Source organism: Hyperolius riggenbachi, chromosome 8 (assembly GCF_040937935.1).
Source record: "Hyperolius riggenbachi isolate aHypRig1 chromosome 8, aHypRig1.pri, whole genome shotgun sequence".
NCBI classification, from domain to species: Eukaryota; Metazoa; Chordata; class Amphibia; order Anura; family Hyperoliidae; genus Hyperolius; species Hyperolius riggenbachi.
The window spans coordinates 213,365,089-213,392,292 of record NC_090653.1 but is presented as its reverse complement, the minus strand read 5'-3'; positions in this window follow the sequence as shown (position 1 = coordinate 213,392,292).

The following is a 27,204-nucleotide window of genomic DNA, read 5'->3' as shown; positions in this document are numbered from 1 at the left end:
AAAAATACAGTATATAAAATAATGTAAAACATTTTAAAAAGGAGATTGATGGTTGGCTTAAATCTCCTGTAGAACTCAGCCACTACGCCTCAATAATTGTCCAAACATTTATTGAACACAAGTTTTCTGACCCTATTGTGTGCAATAAACGTTTAGGCTTTTATTGAGGAGTAGTGGGCGATTGAGTTCTACAGGACAGTTAAGCCATCCATGAATCTCCTTCTTAAACTGTTTTTAATTATGTTATATATTTTTGGTAACCTCCTACCACCAGTTGCTGTTGGGAAAAGGGATGGTCGTAGTCAGCCAACTTCGCTACGCTGGAAATTCACGTAGTTTTACGCAATTACGCTTCGCAAAACAACGGCTTCGAAATCAAATATTCGTTTCGTATGCATTTTGTAGACTACGCGTTAAAATACGCAATTACGCGTAGTGTAAAGCGTAGTGTATGCGGATACTTATGCCCGCATACAGAAAATGTTATGCATTAATTCCCTTTTAAATGCTTATACCGGGAACTCTAAGCGTACATTATCCTTTCCAATGCATACATTTGTAAGCATACAATCGCACGCGGAAAATTAGACGCGAGTAACGCATTCGTAGTTCACTACGCAATAAAAAATGTCAAAAGAAACAAATATTTCTTTCTGATGTGAAAATTTGCACACAAAAAAAAACATTTTACTCCAAAAATTCGCAAATATCACAAATATAATTTATTTTAAAGCGAACCCGAGGTGGGTTTGAAGAATATTATCTGCATACAGAGGCTGGATCTGCCTATACAGCCCAGCCTCTGTTGCTATCCCAAACCCCCCTAAGGTCCCCCTGCACTCTGCAATCCCTCATAAATCACAGCCACGCTGCTGACAAACAGCTTGTCAGAGCTGGCTGTGTTTATCTCTATAGTGTCAGTCTGCTGCTCTCCCCGCCTCCAGCAGAACTCCAGTCCCCGCCTGCATCCCTTCCCTCCCTGCTGATTGGAGGGAAGGGACGGGGGCAGGGACCGGAGCTATGCAGGAGGCGGGCGAGCAGCTGAGACTGACACTACAGATGTAAACACAGCCTCACAGCACGGCTGTGAATTATGAAGGATTGCAGAGTGCAGGGGGACCTTAGTGGGGTTTGGGATAGCAATGGAGACTGGGCTGTATAGGCAGATCCAGCCTCTGTATGCAGATAACATTCTTTAAACACACCTCGGGTTCTCTTTAAGTGTGAAAATTCATGAAAATGCGAAAAATCACAATATCACAATTATGATTTTCAATTGAAAATTTGATAGAAAGTTGAATTTTACATTATTTTCGCTAAAAAAATGAATGTGAAAACAATATTGCCATTTCCGCTCATCGCTAATGGGGAAACAGCTTATTTTCTGGTGCTTTACAGTACTGTATCCATAAAGGTTGATATAATGCTATATTTGCCTTTTAACATCCATAGGAAATGCTTAAATGCATTGCTAGTTTTGCTTTCCAGCATCCATATGGGCTCCTAAACATAAAACATTTGGCCTGCTATAATGCTAGTTTGCTTTCTTTTAACCACATGAGGGCCTAAAATGTTACTTTGCATTTAGTGTCCCTAAGGGCTCCGATAATGCCACTGTCACCACTACTTGTGGAGCAGGGCTGCCATTAAATCTCCTACTAAACCATTTCTCTGGAGTAAATAATATAGATAGGGTAGCAAGACATCAGGGAATGCTCTTTGGAAAATGTAGCTTTGGAAAATGTCTCTGAAAAGAAGAAAGACTTTTAGATAAATGTCATTAATGCATGGCAGATCGCTGAGTGAATATCACTGGGTTTTAAGGCATTACACTGCCGTTTATGAACCTGAATATTGTCTTTGCATTTGTAATAGGGTTTCTATCCGAGGTTATGCGGATTGGAAGGACGCATGATTAAATGGATGGCAGAAAACACAGTCTTTTACCACCAAAAATTCCAAATGTGCAAAAAGATCACTCAGCTGAAAAAGAAATACGCAGTTCTGGATGTTTTACAATCATCACAATTATTTCCAAAAAATGTCTTGGTTAATGATATTGGGGCATGCAGGCAACAACGCTATGGAAAGCAAACCTGCCATTAAAGGAACTTCCACGTTTAACTAGTAAATCTCTGTCATTCTTTTAAGAAACTTTAAAGATGAAAAAGGGTGAGCTAGCCTGATATATAGCCTCTATCTGGACAGCCACCTTCAATCACCTTTAAGGGGTTTATTCAGCAATCAGAGTTATACAAGTATTCCATCAGGCATCTTTTGTTACATGTTGATTTCTTCAGAGTATAAACAGTCTTTCGTATGTCCTATGTACATCACATATATTTACAGCATACAGACATAAAGCCGGAAGCGTAGAGAGCAGGATAGCATGCAGAAGAAGAAGTCCCCTCTGCCATCCTGTCTCTTACTTTTATATGAACATCAAAGAGTTAAATTCTGACATCACCCGAGCCATACCCCCAAGCCTACAATTGGCGGGCATGGGCATGTGACCCACATCATCATCTAGTGCACCAGTGCTTTATGCCCTAGATGCACGGAATGCAATGTTTTCCAAATATCGGCTCTGTTTACCTTTTCGTAGTCTGAATGTCAGGACATTTAGACCTGAGAACCCATTATGTGTCCTTCTAGAGCAGGCATGGGCAAACTTGGCCCTCCAGCTGTTAAGAAACTACAAATCCCACAATGCATTTGCCTTTATGAGTCATGACTGTGGCTGTCAGACTCCTGCAATGCATTGTGGGATTTGTAGTTCCTCAACAGCTGGAGGGCCAAGTTTGCCCATGCCTGTTCTAGAGGAACATGCTTCTTGTAAATGACTTTATAATTTCTCTCCGAGAAACTATGCTTAAAGAGACCCTGCATTCTCAAGTCTTTACTAGACTTTAGTACCCGAGGCCTAGAATTCAAGTATACTTACATTCTAACACTAGGCAGAGGACACATGCACTCTTTACAAATGGTATTGTCTACTATTACATGGCTGGATAGTGTGGCTGTGACAGGCTGTGACAAGATATGACAGGATAGTGTGGCTATGGCCGGATAGTGTGGCTCCCGGCCATGCACAGAAGACCCAGACTGAAGGCGTTTGAGCTGTTACCGAGGCTGATCGCGGCTGAACGGCAGACCGCGGGAGGACAATGGGACTTAGACGAGCTTATGGGGCTGGAGGAAGGCCCGGGTAAGTATCAAATCTTTAGTTCGTTTGATCTCTGGTTCTCTTTAAAGGCTCTGCCTTTGATACAGGATACCTGGGTTTGAGTATGCCAGCACCTACTCAGTAGGAGACCTTGGGCAAGACCCTCTAACACTGCTACTGCCTATAGAGCGCATCTTAGTGGCTGAACCTCTAGGGCTTTATGTCCGCCAGGAGAAAAGGGAGATATAAATGTTATTTGTCTTTGGCTGTTAGGTAAGCAGGACCATGAATTACCTTAAATAAACATTCATTTAACCCCCCCTGGCGGTAATCCCGACCTGAGCACAGGCTCTGCTTTGTGTGCTAGGAGCTGTAAGCCTGTGCTGCGGTCGGGCTGGGAAAAACAGCTGCATGCACACACTCTCTGGGTCCCACGTGCGACCAGCTCTGCACAGCGGGACTCAGGCTCCCCCCCGCCCCCACTACCTGCATTCATTTTCGGCAGCCGGGATCCCCATGTCCCCGCTATTCTTCCAGGGACCCGGCAACCAATCAGTGTGGTGGTGGCGGCGACAGCAGCGGCGTGACGTCAGAGTGGGGTGGAACTAAATTTAAAGCGGACCTGAACTTTTTGAGCCATGCGTTATATATATGTATATACACTTGTACTGTATGTATATATATATATATATATATATAAACACAGAGGGTGCTGCAGCACACAACAGGAAAACAGTGACAGGGGCTCTTGGTTACGCTTTAACGCGTTTAAGCTCACCAACTGCGCCAAAGTGTCCCCGATCTGGTGAGTCCTACTCTAACCAGGCAAAAATGCTAGTTTTTATCAGCGTTCTAGTGGGAACCATGCCAAAAGCCCAGGGGTCAGCTAAATGGGAGAAATGAAATTAAAAACACCTCACCTTCTACTAGCTACTAACTGAACTATGAGCACCGCTCATTTATATGCTTAAAGAGAAACTCCAACCAAGAATTGAACTTTATCCCAATCAGTAGCTGATACCCCCTTTTACATGAGAAATAGAATGATTTTCACAAACAGACCATCAGGGGGCGCTGTGTGACTAATTTTGTGCTGAAACCCCTCCTACAAGAGGCTCTGAATACCGCGGTACTCTGGGCAAACTGCCACAATGTAACAATGTTCACAGACAGGAAATGGCTGTTTAAAGCTGTCTGTAACAGCCAGAACAGCTAGAAACAGCTACATAACTTGCCCACAGTAACAATGTCACCATGTAATACATGTCAGAATGTGAATCTGGGAGAGGAAAGATTTTACAATGAGCAAACACTGACTAAATCATTTATACATAATTATGGTAAAAATGAAGCACTTTTTTTTATTAAATTATTTTCACTGGAGTTCCTCTTTAACTGTGCTAGAGATGGGTGTGGTTATGCACGCTCACAGGGGAAAATAACATAAGCCAAGGGATGAGCAGCACAAACCGAATTGTATGCAATACTATGCAAAGCATGCACGCAGCACTGGAGAACCCCAATCTCCATAAGAAATATATAAATACAGAGGGTGCCGCAGCACACAACAGGAAAACAGTGACAGGGGCTCTTGGTTACGCTTTAACGCATTTAAGCTCACCAACTGCGCCAAAGTGTCCCCGATCTGGTGAGTCCTACTCTAACCAGACAAAAATGCTAGTTTTTATCAGCGTTCTAGTGGGAACCATGCCAAAAGCCCAGGGGTCAGCTAAATGGGAGAAATGAAATTGAAAACACCTCACCTTCTACTAGCTACTAACTGAACTATGAGCACCGCTCATTTATATGCTTAACTGTGCTAGAGATGGGCGTGGTTATGCACGCTCACAGGGGAAGATAACATAAGCCAAGGGATGAGCAGCACAAACCGAATTTTATGCAATACTATGCAAAGCATGCACGCAGCACTGGAGAACCCCAATCTCCATAAGAAATATATAAATACAGAGGGTGCTGCAGCACACAAGTGTCCCCGATCTGGTGAGTCCTACTCTAACCTTGGCTTATGTTATCTTCCCCTGTGAGCGTGCATAACCACACCCATCTCTAGCACAGTTAAGCATATAAATGAGCGGTGCTCATAGTTCAGTTAGTAGCTAGTAGAAGGTGAGGTGTTTTTAATTTCATTTCTCCCATTTAGCTGACCCCTGGGCTTTTGGCATGGTTCCCACTAGAACGCTGATAAAAACTAGCATTTTTGCCTGGTTAGAGTAGGACTCACCAGATCGGGGACACTTTGGCGCAGTTGGTGAGCTTAAACGCGTTAAAGCGTAACCAAGAGCCCCTGTCACTGTTTTCCTGTTGTGTGCTGCAGCACCCTCTGTATTTATATATTTCTTATGGAGATTGGGGTTCTCCAGTGCTGCGTGCATGCTTTGCATAGTATTGCATACAATTCGGTTTGTGCTGCTCATCCCTTGGCTCATATATATATATATATATATATATATATATATATATGTGTGTGTGTGTATATACATGTACGGGTCTACATGAAAAGGGCGCCGGTAAAAAAAGGGCGCCTGGTGGAGCCCATATATATACCAACTTCAGCTACAAAAAAGGTGCCTGGTGTAGCCCATATAAACTTCGGCTACAAAAAAGACGCTTGGTGTAGCCCAAAAAATAACTTCGGCTACAAAAAAACCAAGGCGCCTGGTGTAGCCCATATAAAAACTTCGGCTAGAAAAAAACTCCGGGATGTGTTAATTACTATTCCCCCTCCAGGCCGCCATAGATAGTGGGGGAATGAAATAATTCGGCTTACAGCGCTTGTAGCCCATATACAAACTTCGGCTACAAAAAAAGTCAATAATATGGGCTACAGAGGGGCACCTTACTGTAGCCGAAAAAATATGGGCTACAAAGGGGAGCCCACTTGTAGCCTATATCAAAACTCGGGCGCCCTTTTCTACACCTTGTAGCCCATATTTCCAGAAATAACATTGATGTCTATGGCGGCGCCCTTTTCATACAGGCAGCTCGGGTGCCCTTTTCAACCGATCCCACATGTACTGTATATACTGTCTATGTATATACGTGTATATACATATATATGTATATAGATGTATATACATATATATGTATATGCATGTATATACATATATATGTATATGCATGTATATACATATATATGTATATGCATGTATATACATATATATGTATATGTGTATATGTATATATATATATATATATATATATATATATATATATATATATATATATATATATATATATATATATATTACATAATATATATTCTGCCGCCTGCACCGACCTCTGCCTGGATTTTGGCTACCCTCTGCCTGCCGCCTGCACTGACGTCTGCCTATATTTTAACTACTTTGTACTTATTTGTACAGTTTCACAATTTTGTAAGTTTATTCATCAATGTAGTTAATCAAATTTGTGTTCTATTCTTTTATTTATATGCAGAATGTCTACCAGGCTTTTATTCTGACATATTTTGGTGAGTTATGACTTAAGAATTGGAGGCCTAAAATTCTCAAAATAAAAGTACTGCTTTTGACTCAATTCCCATCAGCCACAACTATGTCACTGACATGGATCTGTGGCCTGTCTCTCTCAGTTATTGTTCCTCTTTACACGGCAGTGTATATAGTGAGCTGCTCCATAGGACTGCATTAGGCATGCATACAGTAATCATCAGTAGTAAAGATCACTTGAAGTCTTTTTGTTGCTATGGGTTTTTAGGTGCCCCCAGTATAGGTAGCCAGGTGTAGGTGCCCTCTGTATAGGTAGCCAGGTGTAGGTGCCCTCTGTATAGGTAGCCAGGTCTAAGTGCCCCCAGATTTCATTCAGACACTTCATATTCTTCTACATCTTCAAAACATGCTAGTAAGTCCACTGGTTTTCCCCCAAACAATCCTATAGTGAAAATATTAGACTATAACTATGGTAGAAATTATACTGTGAGCTCCTCTGAGGACAGTCAGTGACATAACTATGTACTCTATAAATTACTGAAGGAGATGTCAGTGGTGTGCTATATAAATACATAATAATATTATGGTAAGACATTACAATATGATTATGGTAGGATTAGATTGTGAGCTCCTCTGAGGACAGCCAGCGACATGACTATGTACTCTGTAATGTGCTGCAGAAGATGTCAGTGCTATATAAATACATAATAATAATATGGTAGGACAATAGACTGTGACTAAGGTAGGATTAGACTGTGAGCTCCTCTGAGGACAGTCAGTGACATGACTATGTACTCTGTAAAATACTGTAGAAGATGTCAGTGCTATATAAATATATAATAATAATAATAATAATAATAATAATAATAATATGGTAGGACAATAGACTTTGACTGCGGTAGGATTAGACTGAGCTTATCAGAGGACAGTCAGTGACATACTATGTACTTTGTAAAGTGCTGCGAGTGATGCACGTGGCAAAACCCCTGGCGCAGTTCCCACAAGTGTATAAATGTGCCCCCATGTGTGCATTTATACATTCCTTGTCTTGTGTCGTCCACTGCATGGTGCCCATCCGTCTTCAGCTTTTCCCTCTTCCATTTGTAGCTCACATGCCACCAGCATATAGTGTGCGATGTCACAGGCGCTAAATGCCAGCGACGTGTTAAGCGCAAATGGAGGAGTGGAAGATGGATGGGCACCAGGACAGATTATGTATAGAAACACACAGGGGGGGTTGGACTCAGATGATTCTGGATTGATTTCAGCATGAAACTGATTGGGTGTATGTGCAGCCGACAGATGTCTCTCTAATTAGATTTGATCAGAGAGGGATTTGTCTCTTGGTTGAATATGCCCATCATCAATACATGTATGGGTACTTTTACTCTAGTAGCAGCATTAAGACCCTGCAATGTCATTCCTGTAAGTCCAGGTCCTTATCAGTACTAGGAGTGGAGGGGGGTAGGGAGAAGTACAGAAGGCTTTACAGCCTGTCTCCCTGACTTTTTAGAACATAGGTTCAGGATTCAGAAGGGGGTGCAGAGATGCTCTCTCACACACACCACACATACCTTTCCCATTAAACTTAGAATACCAATCTCTGTTGGCCAGCCTTGCTTGACTGGGCTGAATTACTACTCCATCCTGGGAGTGTGGCAGCAGCCCTGGATGACTCACTGACAGAAGTCAAGAAGTTTTACAGAAGTCAGTGATTAAGAGTTAAAATAACAAAGGAACTTGCAGACCAGCTGAGCGCCCTTACTGGTGTGCACTGAATAGAGGGACTGTCTGCAATTCTTAGTCTTCCTTATCAGAGGCAGAGGAAATGCAGTCTTTAGAGAGCACTGTGCAGAACTGTGCGGAGAGCTTTTTATCTTTGCTCCCTTACTCTCTCTCTTAGGACAAGGAAAAAAAACCTTTTTTTCCTGAACTGTTCATGGATTGAAATGCATTTGAAAGCACCCTGTCCTGACCTGCCGCTCAGAGGCCGGAGCCTTGTGAGCCTCTGTGTCGGCCCGGCTCTGATCCTAAGGCCAAAAAACAGGTCCTCCTGTCTCTCCACAACATCCTCCTACAGACCACCATGGCTTCCTGGGACCCTCCTGAATATTATGACCATGTTCCTCTTCATGCACACATGTGGGAATGCTGCACTTGTTCATGAGCGAGTCCGGCTTACTGCGAACGCACGTCCGTAATAATGGCAATAGAGCAATTTTTCTGTGCTTGTGCATGAAGAAGAGCGTGGTCATGATCAGAAATTTGACAAGTTCTTGTTGGATTTCTTTAGGGGGTCCACACAAATCAATGGTGGGGGCCAGAGGCTCCTGTCTACTTTGGCAAGTATCTATTTTCTAACCTCAGGTTTGCCTCAGGTACACTTTAAATAGGCTACACCTAACTGTACGTTATATACAATGATAGAATTAAAGACAAACTACATCTCTGTGTCATACAGAGCTTACATTTACATGCAATTAATACTGCCATTTTAGAGCTGCGGTAATTAGAAATGTATAGCTTAGTTCTAAAAAGTGGAGACCATGCTAAATAGCAAACACAGCAGGACAGAGCCTGAAGGTCGGCTGCAGTTCTCTGGCCCATTTCATTTAGCACATGAAGCTTCTAGACAAAGACTGACAATCAATGCTTTCTTCCTGCATATGGGGACTTATAAAGGCTGTCATGAAAATGCTTTCAAAGCACTTCGATTTTCAGCAGCATTTGAAGTGCTTCTTACATGTCACAGTACTGAGAAATCACATTTCTGCCTATGCAAAGCTGCCAACTGTCACTGATTTCTGGGACAATATCCGGCTTCAAAGATTGTTCCCTGGAAAGCTGGTATATGGAATTGGATGTCCTGTCCTTTTTAAAGTACATCTTAGCTGCAAAGCAGCACTTCTTAAATGCTGTGTTTTTATTGCACTTATTGAAGTTTGTCCATCATGTCCCCTGAACCACAGGGAAATCTAAAATATATCTTTTAAATGCTGTTAGCATAAGTGCCTAAAACCTATGTTTATACTGACTTCCCACAAGTCCCTGCACACCAGAAAGCTTGCTGGATAGTGGAGTGAATACAATGTAAGCTTATCTCTTTTACATAAAATGTGTTACACTCAAGGTTGCCAACCTAAATTTTACATTTTTATGGACTAAAGCCCCCCAAAATCTGGACACGTAAACATTTTGATGGGCAGGGGGTGGAGTCAGCAGCACGCTGTTTTTATTTTGTTGGCAGGGAAATGGTTGGAGCTTAATTGTGGGTTTGGTCACTTTTTTAAGCTAAATTAATTAACATGCTATTTCACACCCACCTGATATTTTCCAATGAAACCCCAGAAGTGATCAATGCCTCAATACTGAGAACATCTCTACCCAAATTACAAATGCAGCAATCCTGAACCCCCCAAATGACATATGTGGCTCTCCTGAGCACCCCAAAGTAACAAATGTGGCATCCATAAGGCTCCAAGTGACAAATGAAGCAAACAACCATAAGCCTTCAAGACAAGTGAACAAGTGCCCCAGCATCCTCAGGGCTAGTCCATCATCACCAGCACACACAGCAAAAGGGAAAAGTCCAGACTCCCCCACACAAGCGATGCAAGTCGTAAGTAAGGCAGAGTGGGACAATTACAACATCGGCACTGGCATTTAGTGCTGTAGCAATAGCGGTTGCAGAGGCCTCGACTGCACCTTCGGCCAGAGGGTCCCCGTAGGGCCCTCCCTCAACCAAAGCTTTTACTCTTTATTGCACCTGTGCTGGTAATGATAACTTCTATAGATGCTTTGAATGATAATAAACATTAATAAGCTGTTCCCCATCCCCTTCTTGCACATCTGACACTGTGGATGTCTTTGGCAGGTTTTGGTTCCGCCTTATCAATTGTTATGTATAAAGTAGCTCGCAAGATTGTGTGTGGGCACCTCTGAATAAAGGTTATTGCTCTTTTAGAACCCCAATAACTTGACACATTCATTCTTCAGGGTATAAGGCTCCTCACTAGGGATGATCGGAACCAGCAAATTACGTTCCGCCGGAAATCATGGATTCCGTCAGTGTTAAATTCTGTCGCTATGAAAATTCTGCCGGATTTGTACGAAGTTCTGCGGAATTCCGGATTCTGTCGGAAAAAAACATCCCCCTCCTCCTCCTCCTCCAGGGAATTGTAGTTTTTCAAAAGCCAGCTTATATACCATGGCTGGGAATTGAACCCAGGTCTCAGTGTGTGTTAGGCAACTGACTTATCCACTATACCACCAACAACACTACATGCTTAAGCCAGGCTAGCATGTACCATTATGATCAATCCAAGAGAAAAAGTAGCATGCTTAAGGATTTGTAGCATGTCAAAAACCAACTCACCGTGGCTGGGAATTGAATCCAGGTCTCAGTGTGTGGTAGGCAACTGACTTATCCGCTATACCACCAACAACACTACATGCTGAAGCCAGCCTAGCATGTACCATTATGATCAATCCAAGAGAAAAAGTAGCGTGCTTAAGGATTTGTAGCATGTCAAAAGCCAACTCACCATGGCTGGGAATTAAACCCGGGCTGGGAATTGAACCCAGGTCTCAGTGTGTGGTAGGCAACTGACTTTTTAACTATACCACCCACAACACTACAGGGAGTGCAGAATTATTAGGCAAATGAGTATTTTGACTACATCATCCTCTTTATGCATGTTGTCTTACTCCAAGCTGTATAGGCTCGAAAGCCTACTACCAATTAAGCATATTAGGTGATGTGCATCTCTGTAATGAGAAGGGGTGTGGTCTAATGACATCAACACCCTATATCAGGTGTGCATAATTATTAGGCAACTTCCTTTCCTTTGGCAAAATGGGTCAAAAGAAGGACTTGACAGGCTCAAAAAAGTCAAAAATAGTGAGATATCTTGCAAAGGGATACAGCACTCTTAAAATTGCAAAGCTTCTGAAGCGTGATCATCGAACAATCAAGCCTTTCATTCAAAATAGTCAACAGGGTCGCAAGAAGCGTGTGGAAAAACCAAGGTGCAAAATAACTGCCCATGAACTGAGAAAAGTCAAGCGTGCAGCTGCCAAGATGCCACTTGCTACCAGTTTGGCCATATTTCAGAGCTGCAACATCACTGGAGTGCCAAAAAGCACAAGGTGTGCAATACTCAGAGACATGGCCAAGGTAAGACAGGCTGATAGACGATCCCCACTGAACAAGACACACAAGCTGAAACATCAAGACTGGGCCAAGAAATATCTCAAGACTGATTTTTCTAAGGTTTTATGGACTAATGAAATGAGAGTGAGTCTTGATGGGCCAGATGGATGGGCCCATGGCTGGAGTGGTAAAGGGCAGAGAGCTCCAGTCCGACTCAGACGCCAGCAAGGTGGAGGTGGAGTACTGGTTTGGGCTGGTATCATCAAAGATGAGCTTGTGGGGCCTTTTCGGGTTGAGGATGGAGTCAAGCTCAACTCCCAGTCCTACTGCCAGTTTCTGGAAGACACCTTCTTCAAGCAGTGGTACAGGAAGAAGTCTGCATCCTTCAAGAAAAACATGATTTTCATGCAGGACAATGCTCCATCACACGCGTCCAAGTACTCCACAGCGTGGCTGGCAAGAAAGGGTATAAAAAAAGAAAAACTAATGACATGGCCTCCTTGTTCACCTGATCTGAACCCCATTGAGAACCTGTGGTCCATCATAAAATGTGAGATTTACAAGGAGGGAAAACTGTACACCTCTCTGAACAGTGTCTGGGAGGCTGTGGCTGCTGCTGCATGCAATGTTGATGGTGAACAGATCAAAACACTGACAGAATCCATGGATGGCAGGCTTTTGAGTGTCCTTGCAAAGAAAGGTGGCTATATTGGTCACTGATTTGTTTTTGTTTTGTTTTTGAATGTCAGAAATGTATATTTGTGAATGTTGAGATGTTATATTGGTTTCACTGGTAAAAATAAATAATTGAAATGGGTATATATTTGTTTTTTGTTAAGTTGCCTAATAATTATGCACAGTAATAGTCACCTGCACACACAGATATCCCCCTAAAAAAGCTAAAACTAAAAACAAACTAAAAACTACTTTCAAAAATATTCAGCTTTGATATTAATGAGTTTTTTGGGTTCATTGAGAACATGGTTGTTGTTCTATAATAAAATTATTCCTCAAAAATACCACTTGCCTAATAATTATGCACTCCCTGTATATGCTAAAGCCAGCCTAGCATGTACCATTGTGATATACCCAAGAGAAAAATGAGCTCTCTCTCTCTAGGACTTGATGGGATTGAACTGAATTTTCAGCTTAAAACCATCAACGGATACCGGCAGAATTTCACAGGCATTGTCGGAATTCCGCCAGATTGAAAAAGCAATTCCGTTCCGACCAAACGGAAGGGAATGAGCAATATCTGCCTAAAAATTCCAGAAAATACAATTCCACGGGAAGCGGTGACCATCCCTACTAGAGAGAGAGAGAGAGAGAGAGAGAGAGAGAGAGAGAGATATGAATCTACCTGGCTACCTGGTGTTCTCTTCGGACAACTGTTGAACACAAAAGGCAAGGCCATGCCTGGCTACAAATCCTTAAGCAAGCTAATTTTTCTCTTGGATTGATCATAATGGTACATGGTATGCTGGCTTCAGCATGTAGTGTTGTTGGTGGTATAGCGGATAAGTCAGTTGCCTACCACACACTGAGACCTGGGTTCAATTTCCAGCCACAGTGAGTTGGTTTTTGACATGCTACAAATCCTTAAGCATGCTACTTTTTCTCTTGGATTGATCATAATAGTACATGCTAGGCTGGCTTCAGCATGTAGTATTGTTGGTGGTATAGCGGATAAGTCAGTTGCCTAACACACACTGAGACCTGTTTTCAAATCCCAGCCATGGTATGTAAGCTGGCTTTTGAAAAACTACAATTCCCTGGAACATGATACCCTTGGAGGAGGAGGAGGAGGAGAAGGAGAGAGAGAGAGAGAAAGAGATTTTTTTTGAATTCCGTACAATTCCGCGGAAACCAAAAAATTTTGCGGAATTCCGTTTTACAGGTTTAGCAATTCCATTCCGACCGCCGGAATCGAAATTGACCTAATTCCGTCCGGAATCGCGGAATTAAGAATTCCACGGTATTCAGTGAGCATCCCTACTCCTCACATCACTGGCAATGCTTTTGTGCAGCATACGAGAGCAATCACTCCTATCTCAGTAAGGGCTTGTTCACAGTATACACGCTGCCATGTGCATTTTGGCAGCGTGTATGGTATACGATCAGCAAGTACATCAGAAGTGCATAGAAAGCACTTCTGATGTTCACTATGTGCACTGCGCAGCAGTGCGATGCGCTATTGAACTGCTGCATGCATTTTTGACAAAGTGCATGGCTGATCCCATTCACGGTTATGAATGGGATCAGCAGTGCAACGCACGGCAACGTGTATGGTATGCAATCGGTGGCACTTGCATCCCGAGCACATGGCCATACGCGTTGCCTAATGTGAACGAGGCCTTACAGCTGAGCCATGCATACCCCAAAATCCTAGCAAGATCCATCGTAATTTATGTATCTGGATGACACTTATATTTGAAAAAAAAATATCTCTACCACCACCTGAGTGCACGACAACAGGGATAGAGTCTGAAGAAGGCTTACTAGCTGAAAGCCTACTGGTTTTCTTTTAAATTAGCCAATTAATGGTATTATACTGCTTCAAAACTGTCTGCCTGTAAAATAAAATATATAGTCAGCAGCAATGCTTAGATACTAAGATAAGGAATTATACACACAGCGTTTCTCTCCCTCCTGCTTCTTCCCCTTCCTTGTAGAGTCATTAGACACAGGCTGGGAGTTGGAATGATCTGTCTGTGATCTGTCCACACAGGAGCAGCTTGCTAGCAAGTAAGAATTAAATAGGCTGGTTCGGCTTCTTCTTCCTCCACCGTGGCGCTGATGTAACGCTGACATGTCTTCTCGGTTTCATGATACGACGTGTGATTGAGATCCAGGAGACTGTGTCAGTGATACAGTACCACTTGGTGGAGGAAGGCAGGTGATGGAAGAGACTCTTTTCCACCATTGGGTGGCGCTGTAAAGCTGTCATGGTCCCCTGGATCCCAATCCCGTGTCATATCATGTGATTGGAACCGAGAAGACATGTTGGCTTTACATCGCCACCGTGGTGGAGGAAGAAGCCGCTAATCCAGCCATCTGGACAGGTAACTATAAAAGCTCCCTGACGCCCACTCTACATACCCTGCTAGGCTGGGGAAGGCACACTTCCCCACGGAAGGAAAAATTCTGCCTTGCAGCCAAATAGAGTTTTACTTTATTTGGCTGCTAAAAAGTTGTATACTATAAATATATAGTACATTATAGCGGAATGAAACCCAGCATTTCTACTTTGCTCTAATAGATTATTTACAGCATATTATATACAACCAGCAATTTTTTTTTACTAGAACTGCATTCAAAGAGTTAAAGCGGATCCGAGATGAAGAACTAACTATAACAAGTAACTTGTCAATATATCTTATCTAAAGTTTAGATAGTTTACACAGCAAATCTAGCTGAAAACAGCTTTAATAGAATATGATTATTTCTTCCTGTGATGCAATGACAGCAGCCATGTTGTTTGTGAACATTACACAGAGGCAAGCTTATCTGCATCTTGAGCAAAAAAAACCTAACCCCCTTCCTCCTCCCTCCTCTACTCTGCTTCTGAAGTCTCTGGCTAGTAATAACTCCCCCTCCTCCTGCCCAGACTGAGCTCCCATGAGCCCTTGCTACTGTCTGCTTCTGAACTTTGCTTCTGCTTCTGAACTTTACATAATGTTATCTTGTGTTTAACTGTATCAAGTGAGAAATGTAAACAAAGCCTTCTCTCACACTGCCGGGTCCCCTGAACAAAGTCAGACAAACATAAATGCTTTCTGATGCTTACTGATTAAAGTGAACCTCCAGACTAAAAATCGACTCGGCAGCACTGAAAAGGCTTGGGGTTTCTTTAACAGCTTCACAGCATCAGAACTTTGTTTTACTTATACAAGCCTAATTTTTAGCTGCACAGAAGAAAACTGCCCGGGCAGTTTTCCCCTTATGCTGTGCAAAGCTTGATGGGATTTCTGATGTTGTTGTTCTCATTCTGCTGTTTTTGGTGCAATTTTTTTTTTTTACATTTTGAATTTGACATTTGAAACCTAGTGTGTGTAGCTGGGAGGTGTTATCAAAACACAGGACAGTTGGAACTGTGTCTCATGCTCCCTGTCACCTCCTTTCAACCAAAAAGATGTCTGCCCCATGACAAAGATGGCAGCCCCCATGAATCACAAACATTTGCCTGTTCTTTTAAAATAGGGTGGGTAAAAGATTATATTACCTATCTATTCTAATTAACATAACTAATGTAACTTAATAATAGTATGTTTGTTTAGGCTGAAGTTCCCCTTTAAGTTAGAAGATGAATAAAGCAGTTATAAATAAAATGCAAAGCCAGCTCTCAGAGTAAAATAAGTGTACTTTAGGAACATATAATTTCTCAATGAATAATAAAACTTATGCACAAAAGCAAATATGCTAACCATATGGCATATAAAAAGTAGGAAAACATGTTTTTATTGAATATTAGGTCAGAGTTTTCTACTGCTTTAAAAACAGAAGAAAAAAAAACTGTTCAGCTCAGGGAACAGCTATGAGTGTAGGATGGGTCCTTTAGCAAGAAGCTATTTATAAGAAGAGGGAAAAGGAAATATTTGACTGTATTAATGGCTGACTTTATTTTGATTTGGTCTGCCGCTGCTTGTAGAATGTTTGCTCAAAATTTAGCTTGTTGAGATTAGTGTGTGTATGGCAGATATTCATTCTTAATAAAACAGTATTTTCTTTAAAATCTCATGTTACACTTTACTTTGTGGTATTCAGTATGCCATGACTACATTGCATACATTGTACTTTAAATATTAGCATTAAAAAGATCTACAGAACACAGACAGATGTGTATCTGGAAGTGTAAATTGGATGTGAAAATTGCCTAGAGACTTCCTAGATACTGTTTGTTTACATTTAAACTTTGACAGTAGAGCTTCTAACCCTGTCCATATGTTTAATGGGCCTGGCTGTAAGAATACTATTCTGACCAATTTTCCTAGCTCGGTTTGAGAAGATAACATTAGAAACCCAGAAGGGTGCCCCGATGCAGCTATCCCCAAGGTCATTTCACAGGCAGCCAAGCTACCTAATTGCCTGACCATAAATAAACTCATACTTGTCGTAACTGTGACATCACTTCTGGAAATGCTGGGTCTTGTTAGAAACGTGTAAATTTCAGTGGTTTGTTTTTCTGTTACATTGTTTTAGGTTAGTATATAAGTTGTATTGGTGTTTGCAGTTTCAACACAGTTGTACAGAAAAATAAAACCATGCAAATACTAAATGGTTGAGAGGTACGTTGTCAGTAATGCCTGTGTAAGGAAAATTTTTTTTGTTAACGTAACCTTATTTTGTTTCTTCTGATGTACTCAAATCTCAAAGCTCATACTGTATGTGTGCTGCATGCGTACATGCAAAAAGGGTGCCCGGAAATTAGAACGCCTAATATAGCCGCTAGTAGAATATGAGTAAATGTATCGATATTCTGCAGTGCTCATTCTGATGGTAACATATCGGCAAATGATACAGATATTTTACTACCGCTAAACCTAACTATTTTCACACAGAACCTTCCCTCTACTGATGCCTATCCTCCTCCCCCAATGCCTAACCCTAACCATTCCTCCGCCAATTCCTAACCCTAAAACTCCTCCCCCACCCGAACGCCCGCTATTTGTAGCCGCAGCATGCCTGGCAGGTGGCCCCGATGTCTGCTATTTTATTGGATGCCCAATTTTCCCACAGTAGCCGATGTTACTATGGGTGCCTATTGCGGCACCCAAACTTCCGGCTTCTGTGCTGCACTTGCTGCAGTCATCCCTTTTATAAACAGTTGGAATTATTCACTTTTATTCACAGGTTTTATCTTAAGGTCCGGTTCACATTGGCGTATAAAATGGATGGCTTAGTAGGCCATAATAAAATGGACAAGAACGTACGCGAACAGATCGAATGTTAACCAATGGATCAGTTTACATTGGTCCATTCTAACAGATCTGTTCACACGTTCCGATGTTCCGTCAGTTTTTACATGGATCAGTTTTCCATCCATGCAAGTGTGAACCGAGCCTAACCCTCTGAGGCGATTAGTATGCTAATTAGTTATCACCATATTTGTTTCAGATTTACTGAAACAAATTCAACAAAACAGAGATCAAAGGTAGACAGGAAAATTGCAATGTTCTGCAGGCATGCTTTGTGTAAAAAAAAATATATCTAAAGGGGATTTTCACTGCCTTTGTTACAGATACAGTAATATTTATAAACGTATTTCTATAGCAATGATAGATCACTGTTGTGTACCTACAACTGTTGTCTACCTGCTCACATATACATACAGCTTACATTCAGTAAACAACATGATTCACCCCTAATGGGCTACGTCAGGGTACAACACTAAGGTGCTTGTGCATAGTAATAATTATAATAATCATTATAATAATAATAAAATATCAAAGTGAATAGTGCAAAATAATCACACATAGCATATTAGCTATATGATTTTAGACTATCATGGGCTGATATGTTATGTGTGATTATTTTGCACTATTTACTTTGATATATGATATACACCAGGGGTCCCCAACCTTTTCCGGCCCGGGGACCACTTTTTGACCAAATTTTTCCCAGAGGATCATGTGTGTGTGTGTGTGTGTGTGTGTGTGGGGTGGGGGGGTGGGGGTTTGAGCCGGTGCGCGCGACCTAGTGGACAGTGTTGTGTGCAGCGGATTACGGGTGGGGGGGGGGGGTTGGGGGCGGTGCTGGGGTGCGGCGGCATAGCTAGCATATATGGCTAGTATAGTTACCCCAGTATAGCTAGTATGGTGCCCCAGTATAGCTTGTATAGTGCCCCAGTATAGCTAGTATAGTGCCCAGTATATAGCTAGTATAGTGCCCAGTATAGCTAGTATAGTGCCCAGTATATAGTTAGTATAGTGCCCAGTATATAGCTAGTATAGTGCCCAGTATATAGCTAGTATAGTGCCCAGTATAGCTAGTATAGTGCCAAGTATAGTGCCCAGTATATAGCTAGTATAGTGCCCAGTATATAGCTAGTATAGTGCCCAGTATATAGCTAGTATAGTGACCCCCCCCCCCCCCCGCTCCTGTTACCTTATGAGTGGGCGGCCGCTTCCTTTCTTAGATTCCCCCGTAGCCGCTGTCCTCTTAGCAGCATCTCGTATTACCGCAGCGCGTATTGCGGCTGCTGTAAGGAGGCAGGGCAGCGGCTTCCTGTAGCGGCGATATGCATCGCCGTTACCATAGGAACCCTGCCCTGCTTTCTTCCCTTCTTACAGCAGTCGCAATACGCGCTGCTGTAATACGAGATGCTGCTAAGAGGAGAGCGGCTACGGGGGAATCTAAGAAAGGAAGCGTCCACCCGTTCATAAGGTAACAGGAACGGTGGCTGCCGGGGGGGAGGGGCGAGATGACGGCCCGGTGGTTAGGGACCCCTGACCACTATACACTGTGCACAAGCACCTTATTGTTGAACCCTGATAAAGCCCATTTGTATTATTTTCTCAAAAACTACCCACTATTCTCCTTAACATATGTAGCAATGTTGATGGCTTTGCAATCCCCGCTAAAGTCGGCACGAATTTACGCAAAATGTATGCAAAATTAAGAATGACCACAATAACAGGCGTAATTAATCACGATTTTGATGCGGAATTAAGTCTATGAAAAATGTGTGCTCATCATCACTAGTGTGTAGCCGCATTTAGTTCCATTTTAACTTTAGAGGAAAAAACGCTGCCATGTGTCTGTGTGTGTTTCTGTATTTTGGACTGTTAAGCTCGGCAATTAATATTTTGTTCTGCAGTTACTGATACAGTAGTGGATTACTCTATTTTAGTGAGATTTTAGGGACCAGGTTACCATAGTGCTTGGTTATTATAGTAAAACATGCTTTTATTTACAGATTGTGAAAGCTGCCATTATTTTATAACATGGTAGTGACCTAATGATGTTCTGCCTCCCTGACCCAGAATTAGCCTCATTCTTCTGGCAGGTGTGTGACTAAAACCTTATACAGACATAATTTTGTTATTTAAAAAGATAAGTTGTGATGAGTTCTGGTGGCACCCTGATGTCTATGTGAGAGTCCTCCTGTCCTCTGCAGCTGTGTTAAACTACTGTAGACCAAAGAACTGCATAACAGCCAGACAATTAGCATGTATTTTGAATGAGGTCAGCAATGGCAGCATTCATATTCTCTACCAAATCAGGAATCTCTGCGTGCAAAACCATGAGCTCCCACGCTAGAGCTGACATTTGAGTGACTAAAGTTTCTTATCACTAGGCTAAGGAGAAACTGCAGCAGAAGTTACCTCTTTTACTTAAAGGGAACCTAAAGCAAAGGGTAGAAAAAGAGTTTCACTTACCTGGGGCTTCTACCAGCCCCCCAAAGCCGTTCTGTGCCAGCGCCGGTCCTCAACGATCCTCCGGTCCCCCACGAGGCTTAGTTTCATTTCTGCCAACTGATCAGTAGGCTGGTCTTCTCGGCAATAACCACGCATGTTCTGGTTTGCCCTTCCATCGTTGAGAGTGCCCCGCGCAGGCACACTGCGAGAGAACCTCGTACCACACCTGCGGTAATGTGGTTCCCTTGAAACCCAGAAGAGGAAGAGCCCTATGCAGATAAATATCTTTGACCGCTCAACCCTCACCCCCTTCCAGGGAATCAGTTGAAAGGATGTTTATGGATGTTGGAAAAAATGGTAACAGGAGAATGTGATTTATTTATTAAACCACAACTGAAGCAGATTGACTTTTCTCTGTGGGCCACACTATAGGTATTTGACAGTCGTGTGGCTCCTCAGATACCATAATTGAGCAGGTGGCTTCCCCAGCTGACAGAATAAAATAGCTATTTGCCCTCCACATACCAGAATGATGTAGCCATGTGCCCCCTAGACAATAATTAGGTAGTCCCAGATAATATAATTAAAAAGCTATCTGCCCCCCAGGTTTAAATGCTAAGTAGCCAGGTGTCATCCACATACATAAATGAAGTAGCCTAAAGCCCCCCAGATACAGAAATTAAATAATGGTGTGCCCCAGATACCAGAATTAAGTAGCCATGTGCCCCACATACAAGAATTAGGTAGTCCCAGATACTATAATTAAAAAGCCATCTGCTCTCCAGGTAAAAATATTAAGTGGCAAGGGGTCATTTACATGAATTAAGTAGCCTAATGTTCCCCAGAGAAATTAAAGTACTCCTGACCTGGTTCCCTCTCCCCCCTCCTACTTTAATATTGTTTAATTACTGGTGCTGTGACTAGCACACAGCACCACCCTCCCCCCTCCTGTGCCCCCTGTAGTCCCCGTTCTTCTCAGTCATAGTCTTCGACTGAGGCAGAACGTCGATTATGTGCAGGGAGGAAGTGACAGTTCTTCCTCCCCTCTGCTCGTTTATAATTCACCCCCCCTCCACCTGCTGCTATAGTTCCCCTTATGATTTACCGCACAGAGCGCTCAGGGGAGATGCACTGAGAGTGATTGTGTGGTATTTGAGGTCGGAAGGAATGAACCTCAAATACCACAGGATTGCTCACAGTGCGTCTCCCCTCCCCTGCACGCTGTAGAATATCACTTCCTCCCCGCAGATAATTTCTGACTGAACGGGGCCGCAGCGGGTGCAGGAAGGGGGAGGATGGTGCTGTGTGCTAGTCACACAGCACCAGTAATAATACATTTTAAAAGTATGAGGACCATATCTGTGTGTCCCAGATACCAGACTTAAGAAACTATTATCACCAAATAAAAAGTAGCCAGGCACCCCAAGGTACCAATGTAAGTAGATCTGTGCCCCCAGATACTAGCACTAAGCAGCCATGTACCTTCAGATAAAATGTAGTAGCAAGGTACACCTTGGTACAAGTACTGTATGTAGTAAACAGTGGCGCCAAAAGAATAAAATGAACTAAAATTGTTAAAAATTGTTTGGAAGGTAGCGGTGGACATACCTCCTAAAAGCAAACACAAAAACTGTCAATTTTGAAATGACATAAATGTATTAAATACTCCACAAAGTGTTGCAACACGTTTCACAGGTATGATACTGCTTCTTCAAGAAATAAAGTTGGAGTATAAAACAGTGAATGGTCAGGGATGCACCAGGTAGAGGCACCTGGTGCATCTCTGACCATTCACTGTTTTATACTTCTTTTTTATTGCCTGAAGAAGCAGGATCATACCTATGAAACACATTGCAACACTTTGTGGAGTATTTAATACATTTATGTCATTTCGAAATTGACAGTTTTTGTGTCTGCTTTTAGGAGGCAAGTCCACCGCTACCTTCCATGCAATTTTTTTCAACAATTTGAGTTCATTTTATTCTTTTGGCGCCTTTGTTTACTACATACAATACTTGTGTCCACCCCTGGTGGAGGGGTGATATACCCCCTTTTCTTTCCTATTTACAGAGAGTGACTTCTTAATCCTGAGTGGGGACAGGTCTAATCTCCTCACCTACATGTACAAGGTAACCCTGGTTTGAGAGTATCCTCTTTCTTACTTTTTAAAATACATCAATTACCAGTACGTACTACACTATACTGGGCTCTCTGTGTCCCCATTTTTGTACTCCTTGGTACAAATATTAGATAGCAATGTACCACAGATGCAAGAAGGAAATTGTATCGGTAGGGAAAATATTGCCCCTTCAGGGTACTCACCTCGAGCGGTAGAAGCCTCTGCATCCTCCAAATGCTTCCACCTCCCTCCTCTACTGGCCTGTTCCAGTACTGGGACTCTCGAAAACCCCTTGTCACCACTTGTCGATGGCTCGTGCATGTGCACTAACTAACACGGTCCGGCTTGGGTAATGCAGAGCCCTATTGGGTCCATGCTAGCACGGACCCAATCAGGCTTCACTTTCTCCACCAGAGCCCATGCGGATGTGAGCTACTGTGCAGGCGAGGTGCGAACGAACTTTGGGGGTCCCCGCTTGCGACCGGCTTGGTGGAGGAATATGATGAAAGCCTCCTGAGGATCCAGAGGTTAAGTATCTGTTTTTTCTCCAAACTAAACGTACAGGTTTACTCACTAAAGAGAGTCTGAAGCCTTATAAAAATCATCTTTTTATTAAACATTTATCTTTAGCACTACAAACACTGCTAAAACTCCACATTCCCATGGCAGAACGATATAATTAAACCCCCCAAATCCCCGGGGCAAAATGCGGGGATCGCTTCCTTGTAGAGGCAGACCTTTGTGCGGTAGCTCTGCCTCTACTTGCGTCAACCCCCGCAGGTCGCCGCCTCTCCCCGCCCCTCTCAGTCTTTTTTTATTGAGAGGGGGGTAGAGGTGGCGATCAGCGGGGATTGGCGCGAATAGAGGCAGAGCTACAGCGCTAAGCTCTGCCTCCCCGAGCAGCAAAATCCACGACTTTGAAAACCGTGGACTTTTGCCCTGGTATTTGGGGGGTTTAATGACAGCGTTTTAGCAGTGTTGATAGTGCTAAGATAAATGTCTAATAAAAAGATGATTTTTATAAGGCTTCAGACTCTCTTTAAGTAGCCATGTGATCCCAGTTACAAAAACTAAGTCATCGCAGTTGCCCCAAGATACAAAAAATGAAGTAGCCATGTATGTTATGTACTCTCAGATGCAACAATTAAAGGCTACCGGAAGTAACATGTATAATGATGAGGTAAAATTGAGTATGTAGACCCACAATTTTGCTAAAACTAGCCCATGTTCCTGTCCCCCCCCCCCCCCCCCCCCTCACTCACTTTAAGGGTTAAGAATCCATAGCTCTATTTGACCATTTCTCTGCAGCCAGGACAGCTTCAACTCTCACTCACAGTTTCGGTTTATTAAGAGCATTCATCACATTACAATAGGTACACCCCACGCGGGGGGCATTAGTAGGACATAATAAATTCTGCAGTCTATGCGAAAAAAGCTCAAGAAGCACTGCAAAGTGCTGCGGAAGATGGCGCTATATACTGTAGATACTAAATAATAATAATGTTGGCAATGCAACCCACAGTTCTGAAAGATTGTGTACAACGGAACTTACTGCAATGGTTCACAAGAATTAGAATGGGATTTTTATTAACTGACCAACAGAAAATCAATACAGTCCTTACCCTGTTCATCTTCATTCTACTGCCCGGTCTGTCACATTGTAGGGCAGCAAACAGAGTAACACTATGGCGTTATCTCATTTTTTATATAAATGCCTAATAATTCTCATATTAAATTTAGAAACTGTTAATAATAATAAATGTTAATAAGATCATTACCAGGTGCCATAAATAGAACCTCAGTTAAACACTTCTTGTAGGTTTCTTGTGAAGATTTATGTCAGTGCTAATTTTATAATAGACCTGTAATTGTAGTATAGTTCTCTAATTATGATACATGCAGGTACCAGTTGCCTTTCCTGCCAAATTTTAGAATTTCCCATGCCCTTCACTCTCTCAGAAAGCCACTGGCTGGCATCCACATCTTCTTCATTATTAATTTAACAGACGATATACAAACCTAGGATCTAGAAAGCCATATTCTCTTTAATGATGGCACTAAAATGTTAATGCACTTAATGTTCTTTAGACATAATGCCAGCTGAGGAAAAGCACACCGTTTCTTTCCTAAAATTGCTATTTTGTAGGTTATTGTTTTTAAGTGTGTAATGTAAGCAGATTTAAAACAGGACAAGACACTGAAATAGTTAAAGAGAACCCGAGGTGGTAAAGAATGCTATTAACACACAGAGGCTGGGTCTGCATATAATGCCCAGCCTCTGTTGCTATACAGTGCCCCCCCCAGGCTCCCCCTGCGCTCTGCTGAGGCCCCATAAATCAAATGCCGTGCTAGCGACACGCAGCGTGTCGCCAGCAGGCTATTAACATCTGCCCTATCACTCTCGCCACCCCCTCCTCTATGTCGCTGCTCCCAGCCTGCGTCCCTTCCCTCCCCGCTGATTGGAGGGGCGGGGAGCGGCGACATAGAGGAGGGCGGCGGAGCAGCGAGAGTGATAGGGCAGATGCCAACAGCCTGCTGGCGACATGCTGCGTGTCGCTAGCACGGCATTTGATTTATGGGGGCTCAGCAGAGCGCAGGGGGAGCCTGGGGGGGGCACTGTATAGCAACAGAGGCTGGGCATTATATGCAGACCCAGCCTCTGTGTGCTAATAGCATTCTTACAAGCCACCTCGGGTTCTCTTTAAAGCGCAATTTCACCAACTAAACATGAGGCATCTCTAAAGTGTTCTGTGAGGTTTGCTAGCCACAATTAGATACTTACCTCAGGAGGGGGAAGCCTCTGGATTCTAAAGACGTTCTCCCCGTCCTCGTAAATCAGCTCGTTTCAGCGCTGAAAACCCAAAGAGTGGACTCTCTGCACATGGCAATAAGCATTATTCTGCTTAGGCTCCGGTGAAAATAGCCAAGCCTGATTGAGTCGGTGCCACTGCGCAGGCCCAGATAGCTATACCGTGTCCGGCCCGTTTTTTTTTTCAAAAGCAATCTGAGTTGGACAGTGCAAGCTGTCGACAAGTCCTTTTCAGGGTTCCCAGTGCTAGAACGGACATACGGAGGAGGACTATGGAAGCCTCTTTAGGGTCCAGAGGTAATCATTCCCCTGGTGCAATTTTTTCTCACTTGAGGTTCCCTTTAATTTATTTTATCTTTAACCACTTGAGGACAACCCCCAGCCGATGGGCGGCGGCAAAGTCCGGGCCCAAACGACCGCAATACGCCCATCGGCGGGGGCGGCTGCGGGAGTGGCTATGCGGCGATCGCGTCATTCGTGACGCGATCAGCCGCCGGGGACTCGCTCCGCCCACCGCTCGTAGTAACCCGCCGGCCGTTCGGAAGCGCCGCCGGGTTACTAGCACCCGGATCGCCGCTGCACGTATGTATAATAGGCTTTGTAATGTATACAAAGCCTATTATACTGGCTGCCTCCTGCCCTGGTGGTCCCAGTGTCCGAGGGACCACCAGGGCAGGCTGCAGCCACCCTAGTCTGCACCCAAGCACACTGATTTCCCCCCCCTGCCCCCTGATCGCTCACAGCACCCCTCAGACCCCCCCCTGCCCACCCCCCAGACCACTGTTTGCACCCAGTCACCCCCCTAATCACCCATCAATCACTCCCTGTCACTATCTGTCAATGCTATTTTTTTTTATCCCCCCCCCTGCCCACTGCCCCCTCCTGATCACCCCCCCACCCCTCAGATTCTCCCCAGACCCCCCCCCCCCCGTGTACTGAATGCATCTATCCCCCCTGCTCACCTGTCAATCACCTGTCAATCACCTGTCAATCACCCATCAATCACCCATCAATCACCCCCTGTCACTGCTACCCATCAATCAGCCCCTAACCTGCCCCTTGCGGGCAATCTGATCACCCACCCCCATCAATAGATCACCCGCAGATCCGACATCAGATCACCTCCCAAGTGCAGTGTTTACATCTCTTCTCTCCTCTAAACACCCACTAATTACCCATCAATCACCCCCTATCACCACCTGTCACGGTTACCCATCAGATTAGTCCCTAATCTGCCCCTTGCGGGCACCCAATCACCCGCCCACACCTCAGAACGTCCTCAGACCCCAGCCCTGATCACCTCGCTAGTGCATTGCTTGCATCTATTTCCCCCCTCTAATCACACCTTGAGACACCCATCAATCACCTCCTGTCACCCCCTAGCATACCTACCCATCAGATCAGGCCCTAATTTGCCCTGTGTGGGCTCCTGATCACTCGGCCAAACCCTCAGATCCCCCTCAGATCCCCTTCCGATCACCTCCCCAGTGCATTGATTGCATCTATTTTCCCCTCTAACCGCCCCCTGAGACACCCATCAATCACCTCCTGTCACCCCCCTAGCACTCCTATCCATCAGATCAGGCCCAAAACATCCTGTCATCTAAGAGGCCACCCTGCTTATGACCGGTTCCACAAAAATTTGCCCCCTCATAGACCACCTGTCATCAAAATTTGCAGATGCTTATACCCCTGAACAGTCATTTTGAGAAATTTGGTTTCCAGACTACTCACAGTTTTGGGCTCGTAAAATGCCAGGGCAGTATAGGAACCCCACAAGTGACCCCATTTTAGAAAGAAGACACCCCAAGGTATTCTGTTAGGTGTATGATGAGTTCATGGCAGTGACAGGGGGTGATTGATGGGTGGCAGTGACAGGGGGTGATTGATAGGTGATTGACAGGTGATCAGTGGGTTATTACAGGGAATAACAGATGTAAATATTGCACTGGCGAATTGATAAGGGGGGGTCTGAGGGCAATCTGAGCGTGTGGGCGGGTGATTGGGTGCCCGCAAGGGGCAGATTAGGGTCTAATCTGATGGGTAACAGTGACAGGTGGTGATAGGGGGTGATTGATGGGTAATTAGTGGGTGTTTAGAGGAGAGAAGAGATGTAAAAACTGCACTTGGGAGG